Source organism: Triticum dicoccoides, chromosome 2A, assembly GCF_002162155.2.
Source record: "Triticum dicoccoides isolate Atlit2015 ecotype Zavitan chromosome 2A, WEW_v2.0, whole genome shotgun sequence".
NCBI classification, from domain to species: Eukaryota; Viridiplantae; Streptophyta; class Magnoliopsida; order Poales; family Poaceae; genus Triticum; species Triticum dicoccoides.
The window spans coordinates 95,794,893-95,804,170 of NC_041382.1; positions in this window are offsets into that span (position 1 = coordinate 95,794,893).

The window sequence follows — 9,278 nt, forward strand, 5'->3', positions numbered from 1 at the left end:
TTGTTGCGTTTTTTAAACCGACAACGTTTTAATCCGGTTCAACTATCAATTACAAATTGACAGAACACGGTCAAGTCCTAAACCGGGGGCCATCTGCCCAGTTTGATTTTCTATTATCATCCTATTATGGAGTAAACCGACGTTCATTAACCCGGCTTGACTTTCAATTACAAATTGTCAGTACATGACCAATTATAATCCGGCGATTATTAATCCGGTCTGGTTCGACTACATGTCGCCAGTATTATATGGATAATCCGGTGTCTATCATAACCCGGTGCGGTTTTATCATAAACCGACACAATATGGAAGGAGTTATCAGTACTCAAGATTGGGATTATCACCCTTACTACAGAAAGTTGGTAAACCAGCGAGGTGATTCAATGTCACAGGTATGATATATTTCATATTTGATTGTTCTTAAGTGCAGCCTTGGTTTTAAACCCAGGTTATATGTTGGGCATTATGACCCGTCCGGCGGTAAACCGCCAGGACACTTTAAACTTGTTGTATGCAGAAACAGGTTGAATAAAGCATGATTATAAATCGCTGGCGTTTATTAAACCGGCTTGGCTTTTGAATATAAGTCACCAGTATATATTTGGATTGCGACATTGGAATCATGCGCTTATAAATCATTGAGTTATATTATTCAAATAGCCGAACTTGGCTGAATTTTCATTATGATATTGAATGAATATGGTTTTCATACCGGATTATATTATCTTGAATAGCCCACATGGCTGGATTTTTATTAATAACCGATATTATTGATGTTTTCAAAGTCGCTTTAGCGCACTGGATATTATTTTATCAAAGGATATGGTTTATTCTACAATTGAAGGAATAGTCCCGAGTCGCTGCAGGCTTACGGCCCGGCACTTGGGGGCTACATTATTCAAATTGAGGTTATATGCAAGTCTCATGTCGCTGCAAGCATGCACCATGACACTTGGGGGCTAATGCAAAGTCATTTTTTGCTCATCTTATTGAAGACCCGACTCATCATATTATAATGAGCCGGCCCTTGGGGGCTACCAATTGTTCCTGTCAACAACTCAAGGTACACAAGTTAAATCCATTATATTGAAGGGTCCACTGCTCAGTTGGTAAAGCACAAGGCTCTTAACCTTATGGACGTGGATTCAAGCCCATGATGGGGGTTACATCATATGATGTTATTTTCATTAAAGTATATATCAAGTCCCGGCTCAATATTATCTTACTGAGCCGGCCCTTGGGGGCTACACATCATTGCTCAAATCTACATGATTATACCTACAAAGTCCCTGCTCATTATTGCATAATGACCCGACCCTTGGGGGCTACACTGGTTAAAGTTTTTATGAGTATAAGACAATTACAAAGTCCCAGGTTGCTGCAAGCATGACAACCCGGCACTTGGGGGCTACATAATATGGAGTATTCAGTTTTTACTAAGTGACTGGGATGAACAACATCGATTTCTTCTTAAGTTGCAGTATTTATATTGAAGCAAGTCTTAAGCCATCACTTTGTTCTGCTCAAGACTTGGGGGCTACAGGTATTATATTATTATCGAAGAACTATTTTCAAACTCTCTGTTTTGAGCAAACTGGATTAACCCGGCGTCACCAATCATTATGACCCTGTGTCTGTAACCCGGCGTCATCAATAATCATGAACCGGCATTAGCAACAATCATGAACCGGTGTTGGCAACAATCATGACCCGGAATTATCAGTTTTTATAACCACACAATGGTGGTAATCATAAACCGGCAAGTTTTACATCTTCAAGCCAGCTGGATATCAGTTGAATATTTCAGAGACTAATATTTTTGTCAAGTCAAAGCATTGAAGGCCGATTCAAATGGATTCTTTATTTACAAATATCTTCTGCAAGCAAATTGATTATGAAGATGGTTATTAACTTGGAAGGAAGAAATGACAAGGATTTAAGGATGATCAAGTGCCGGCTTACAAGTATATTTAAACCGGAGCACAACCCGACAAATTTGTTCTTGTTGCAGATCAGTTTAACATGGATGAATCCAAATTAAACTGGGGGCTAATGTCGGGGATATACCCCGCAGTATAAACCGCCGGATGTATAACCCGGCTAGAGTTTGGCGATTCACTGACGACCCACTTGGACATGGCGGTTTACGATTCATTGGTAATCCGGTAGGCGGGTCAGAGGAGCGACAAGACCCGGTGGCCCAATGGGCGGTTTATGGAAGGCCGGATCATGCTATGGTGGGTCGGTTTAAGAGAAAAGGCGTGAGGAATATTTACTTTACAAGGAAGACCCGGACTTGTATCCGGTTTGTATCAGAGATAGATTAGTCCTTATCCTAATAGGACTCCACATGTAACCCGCCCCTTCAACATATATAAGGAGGGGCAGGGCTCCCCAAAGAGGGACAAGTGAGAAAAGGACAAGCTACAAGCAAGAAAAAACAATCTTAGGGCTAGACACAAAGAGGAGAGCCGGTTTACGGCGACTCCCTCGTGATGATAATGAGACCTAGCCTCAAACAGCATGTAGGGTTTTTACCGGATGATGTTTCCCGGGGCCCGAAGCTGTCTAAATCCCTGTCTTGTGTTGCGTCTCTCGATTCCGCTCAACCCCTCTCAAGCTACCACATAGATGCATTGGCCTCGCGACTAAGTCCTGACACTAAGAACATCTGCCGTGACAAATCCACGACACAACCGCTGATCCTCGATTGGCGCAGTAGGTTCCGAATCAATGGTCGAAACCGATGCGTGTGCGGCCTCCAAGGCATTGTTCGGCGGCAGAGCTATATCATGCCCATCGAGACAGTGTGGCACGCTTGGTTGTGGCTCGAATCCGTCGAAGATCAAGTCTCCGCGGATGTGAGCTGTATAATTTAGGCTTCCAAACCTGGCCTGATGGCCAGGGGCGTAGCTTTCGATCTGCTCAAGGTGGCCAAGCGAATTGGCCCGCAGTGCGAAGCCGCCGAAGACGAAGATCTGTCCGGGGAGAAAAGTCTCACCCTGGACCGCATCGTTGTTGAAGATCGAAGGAGCCATCGGGCCTAAAGGCGACGACACAGAGGAACTCTCAATGAAAGCACCAATGTCGGTGTCAAAACCGGCGGATCTCGGGTAGGAGGTCCCGAACCTGGGTAAAACAAAGTGTCCCCTGTCTCCTGTTACCATCCGGCCTAGACGCACAGTTCGGGACCCCCTACCCGAGATCCACCGGTTTTGACACCGACAGCGGGACTCCAGCAGGGCTTCGCCAAGCACTACGAGAGACGAGGAGGGTGAGGGGTAGGGCTGCGCCAACAGGGAGAGCAAATCACATGTGTTGGGCAGCCCCAAACCTCAAGTATATATAGGGGGAGGGGAGGGGCTGCGCCCCCACCTAGGGTTCCCTCCCTAGGGGTGGCGGCAGCCCCCAGATCCCATCTGGGAGGCGGCCAAGGGGGAGAGAGAGGGGCGCACCTAGGGTGGGCCTTAGGGCCCATCTACGCCTAGGGTTTGCCCCCTCTCCTCTTGAGGACGCCTTGGGCCTTGGTGGGAGGCGCCCCAGCCCACATAGGGGCTGGTCCCTTCCCACTTATGGCCCACGCAAGCCTCCGGGGCTGGTGGCCCCTCCCGGTGGACCCCCGGACCCCTCCGGTGGTCCCGGTACACTACCGGTGATGCCCGAAACACTTTCGGTGGCCAAAACCATACTTCCTATATATCAATCTTTACCTCCGGACCATTCCGGAACTCCTCGTGACGTCCGGGATCTCATCCGGGACTCCGAACAACATTCGGTAACCGCGTACATACTTTCCCTATAACCCTAGTATCATCGAACCTTAAGTGTGTAGACCCTACGGGTTCGGGAGTCATGCAGACATGGCTAAGACAACTCTCCAGTCAATAACCAACAGCGGGATCTGGATACCCATGTTGGCTCCCACATGCTCCACGATGATCTCATCGGATAAACCACGATGTCAAGGACTTAATCAATCATGTATACAATTCCCTTCGTCCAGCGGTATGATACTTGCCCGAGATTCGATCGTCGGTATCCCGATACCTGGTTCAATCTCGTTACCGGCAAGTCTCTTTTACTCGTTCTGTAACACATCATCCTGTGATCAACTCCTTGATCACATTGTGCACATTATGATGATGTCCTACCGAGTGGGCCCAGAGATACCTCTCCATTTACACGGAGTGACAAATCCTAGTCTCGATTCGTGCCAACCCAACAGACAATTTTGGAGATACCTGTAGTGTACCTTTATAGCCACCCAGTTACGTTGTGACGTTTGGCACACCCAAAGCACTCCTACGGTATCCGGGAGTTGCACAATCTCATGGTCTAAGGAAATGATACTTGACATTAGAAAAGCTTTAGCATACGAACTACATGATCTTGTGCTAGGCTTAGGATTGGGTCTTGTCCATCACATCATTCTCCTGATGATGTGATCCCGTTATCAACGACATCCAATGTCCATGGTCAGGAAACCGTAACCATCTATTGATCAACGAGCTAGTCAACTAGAGGCTTACTAGGGACATGGTGTTGTCTATGTATCCACACATGTATCTGAGTTTCCTATCAATACAATTCTAGCATGGATAATAAACGATTATCATGAACAAGGAAATATAATAATAACCAATTTATTATTGCCTCTAGGGCATATTTCCAACAGTCTCCCACTTGCACTAGAGTCAATAATCCAGTTCACATTGATATGTGATTAACACTCAAGGTCACATCCCCATGTGACTAACACCCAAAGAGTTCTGGGTTTGATCATGTTATGCTTGTGAGAGAGGTTTCAGTCAACGGGTCTGCAACATTCAGATCCGTATGTACTTCGCAAATTTCTATATCATCTTGTAGATGCAACTACTATGCTACATTTGGAGCCATTTCAAATAACTGTTCTACTTGGAGTTATTCTAAATTGTTGCTCCATTATACGTATCTGGTATCTCTACTCAGAGCTATCTGGATAGGTGTTAAGCTTGCATCGACTTAACTCTTTACGTCGAACTCTTTATCACCTCCATAACCGAGAAACATATCCTTATTCCTCTAAGGATAATTCAGACCGCTATCTGGTGATCTACTCCTAGATCACCTTTGTACCCTCTTGCCAGATATGTGGCAAGGCACACATCAGGTGCGGTACTCAGCATGGCATACCGTATAGAGCCTATGACAAAAGCATAGGGGACGACCTTCGTCCTTCCTCTTTCTTCTGCCGTGGTCGAGCTTTAAGTCTTAACTTCATACCTTACAACTCAGGCAAGAACTCCTTCTTTGACTGATCCATCTTGAACACCTTCAAGATCATGTCAAGGTATGTGCTCATTTGAAAGTACCATTAAGCGTTTTGATCTATCCTTATAGATCTTGATGCTCAATGTTCAAGTAGCTTAATCCAGGCTTTCCATTGAAAAACACTTTCCAAATAACCCTATATGCTTTCCAGAAATTCTACGTCATTTCTGATCAACAATATGTCAACAACATATATTCATCAGAAATTCTATAGTGCTCCCACTCACTTCTTTGGAAATACAAGTTTCTCATAAACTTTGTATACACCCAAAATCTTTGATCATCTCATCAAAGCATACATTCCAACTCCGAGATGATTACTCCAGTCCTTAGAAGGATTCCTGGAGCTTTGCATACTTGTTAGCATCTTTCAGGATTGACAAAACCTTCCGGTTGTATCACATACAACCTTTCCTCAAGAAAATCGTCGAGGAAACAATGTTTTGACATCCTATCTGCAAGATTTCATAAATAATGCAGTAATCGCTAATATAATTCCAACAGACTCTTAGCATCGCTATGAGTGAGAAAGTCTCATCGTAGTCAACTCCTTGAACTTGTCGGAAAACATCTTAACGACAAGTCGAGCTTTCTTAATGGTGATACTTACCATCATTATCCGTCTTCCTTTTAAAATCCATATGTACCTAACAGCCTTACGACCATCAAGTAGTTCTTCCAAAGTCTACACTTTGTTTTCATATATGGATCCTCTCTCGGATTATATGGCCTCGAGCCATTTTGGAATCCAGGCCCACCATCGCTTCTCCATAGCTCGTAGGTTCATTGTTGTCTAGCAACATGACTTCCAAGACAGGATTACGTACCACTCTGAAGTAGTACGCATCCTTGTCATCCCACGAGGTTTGGTAGTGACTTGATCTGAAGTTTCATGATCACTATCATAAGCTTCCACTTCAATTGGTGTAGGTGCCACACGAACAACTCCCTGTGCCCTGCCACACACTAGTTGAAGAGACGGTTCAATAACCTCATCAAGTCTCCACCTTCCTCCCACTCAATTCTTTCGAGAGAAACTTTTCCCCGAGAAAGGACCCGATTCAAGAAACAATCCCTATTGCTTTCGGATCTGAGACAGGAGGTATACCCAACTGTTTTGGGTGTCCTATGAAGATGCATTTATCCGCTTTGGGTTCGAGCTTATCAGCCTGAAACTTTTTCACATAAGCGTCGCAGCCCCAAACTTTTAAGAAATGACAGCTTAGGTTTCTCTAAACCATAGTTCATACGGTGTCATCTCATCGGAATTACGTGGTGCCCTATTTAAAGTGAATGTGGTTGTCTCTAATGCCTAACCCATAAACTATCGTGGTAGTTCGATAAGAGACATCATGGTATGCATCATATCCAATAGGGTGCAGTTATGATGTTCGGACACACCATCACACTATGGTGTTCCAGGCTGTATTAGTTGTGAAATAATTTCCACAATGTCTTAATTCTGTGCCAAACTTGTAATTCAGATATTCATCTCTATGATCATATCATAGATATTTTATCCTCCTGTCACGACGATCTTTCAACTTCACCCTGAAATTACTTGAACCTTTCAATAATTCAGACTCGTGATTCATCAAGTAAATATACTCAACATCTACTAAAATCATCTATGAAGTAAGAACATAACGATATCCACTACACGCCTCAGCACCCATTGGACTGCACACATCAAAATGTATTACTTCCAACAAGTTGCTTTCTAGTTCCATTTTACTGAAAATGAGGCTTTCAATCATCTTGCCCATGTGGTATGATTTGCATGTCTCAAGTGATTCAAAATCAAGTGAGTCCAAATGGTCCATTTGCATGGAGTTTCTTCATGCATATACACCAATAGACATGGTTCGCATGTCTCAAACTTTTCAAAAACGAGTGAGCCCAAAGATCCATCAACATGGAGCTTCTTCATGCGTTTTATACCGATATGACTTACGTGGCAATGCCACAAGTAGGTGGTACTATCATTACTATCTTATATCTTTTGGCATGAACATGTGTATCACTACGATCGAGATTCAATAAACCATTCATTTTAGGTGCAAGACCATTGAAGGTATTATTCAAATAAACAGAGTAACCATTATTCTCCTTAAATGAATAACTGTATTGCGATAGACATAATCCAATCATGTCTATGCTCAACGCAAACACCAATCTCGATAGTAGAGGGAGCGTGCGATGCTTGATCACATCAAGCTTGGAAAAACTTCCAACACATATCGCCAGCTCACCTTTAGCTAGTCTCCATTTACTCTGCAGCCTTTTATTTCGAGTTTACTAACACTTAGCAACCGAAAAGGTATCTAATACCATGGTGCTACTAGGAGTACTAGTAAAGTACACACTAACACAATGTATATCCAATATACTTCTATCGACCTTGCCAGCCTTCTCATCTACCAAGTATCTAGGGTAATTCTGCTCCAGTGGCTGTTCCTCTTATTACAGAAGCACTTAGTCTCGAGTTTGGGTTCAACCTTGGGTTTCTTCACTAGAGCAGCAGCTGAATTGCCGTTTCATGAAGTATCCCTTCTTGCCCTTGCCCTTGCCCTTCTTGAAACTAGTGGTTTCACCAACCATCAACAATTGATGCTCCTTCTTGATTTCTACTTTTGTGGTGTCAAACATCGCGAATATCTCAAGGATCATCATATATGTCCCTGATATATTATAGTTCATCACGAAGCTCTAGCAGCTTGGTGGTAATGACTTCGGAGAAACATCACTATCTCATCTGGAAGATCAACTCCCACTCAATTCAAATGATTGTTGTACTCAGACAATCTGAGCACAAGCTCAACAATTGAGCTTTTCTCCCTTAGTTTGCAGGCTAAGAAAATCGTCGGAGGTCTTATACCTCTTGACGTGGGCACGAGCCTGAAATCCCAATTTCAGCCCTCGAAACATTTCATATGTTTCGCGACGTTTCAAAACGTCTTCGGTACCTCAACTCTAAACCATTTAACTGAACTATCAGTAGTTATCAAAATGTGTATGTCAGATGTTCGCAACATCCACAGACGACATTCGAGGTTCAGCACACTGAGCGGTGCATTAAGGACATAAGCCTTGTATGAAGCAATGAGGACAATCCTCAGTTTACGGACCTAGTCCGCATAATTGCTACTATCATCTTTCAACTAAATTTTCTCTAGGAACATATCTAAATAGTAGAACTGAAGCGCGAGCTACGACATAATTTGCGAAGACCTTTTGACTATGTTCAGGATAATTAAGTTCATCTTATGAACTCCCACTCAGATAGACATCCCTCTAGTCATCTAAGTGATTACATGATCCGAGTCAACTAGGCCGTGTCCGATCATCACGTGAGACGGACTAGTCATCATCGATGAACATCTTCATGTTGATCGTATCTACCATACGACTCATGCTCGACCTTTCGGTCTCTTGTGTTCCGAGGCCATGTCTGTACATGCTAGGCTCATCAAGTCAACCTAAGTGTTTCGCGTGTGTAAATCTGTCTTACACCTGTTGTATGTGAACGTTAGAATCTATCACACCCGATCATCACGTGGTGCTTCGAAACGACGAACTTTCGCAACGGTGCACAGTTAGGGGGAACACTTTCTTGAAATTTTAATGAGGGATCATCTTATTTACTATCGTCTTTCTAAGCAAATAAGATGCAAAAAAACATGATAAACATCACATGCAATCAAAAAGTGACATGATATGGCCAATATCATTTTGCTCCTTTTGATCTCCATCTTCGGGGCTCCATGATCATCATCGTCACCGGCATGACACCATGATCTCCATCATCATGATCTCCATCATCGTGTCTTCATGAAGTTGTCTCGCCAACTATTACTTCTACTACTACAGCTAACGGTTAGCAATAAAGTAAAGTAATTACATGACGTTTATGTTGACACGCATGTCATAAATAAATTAAGACAACTCCTATGGCTCCTGTCGGT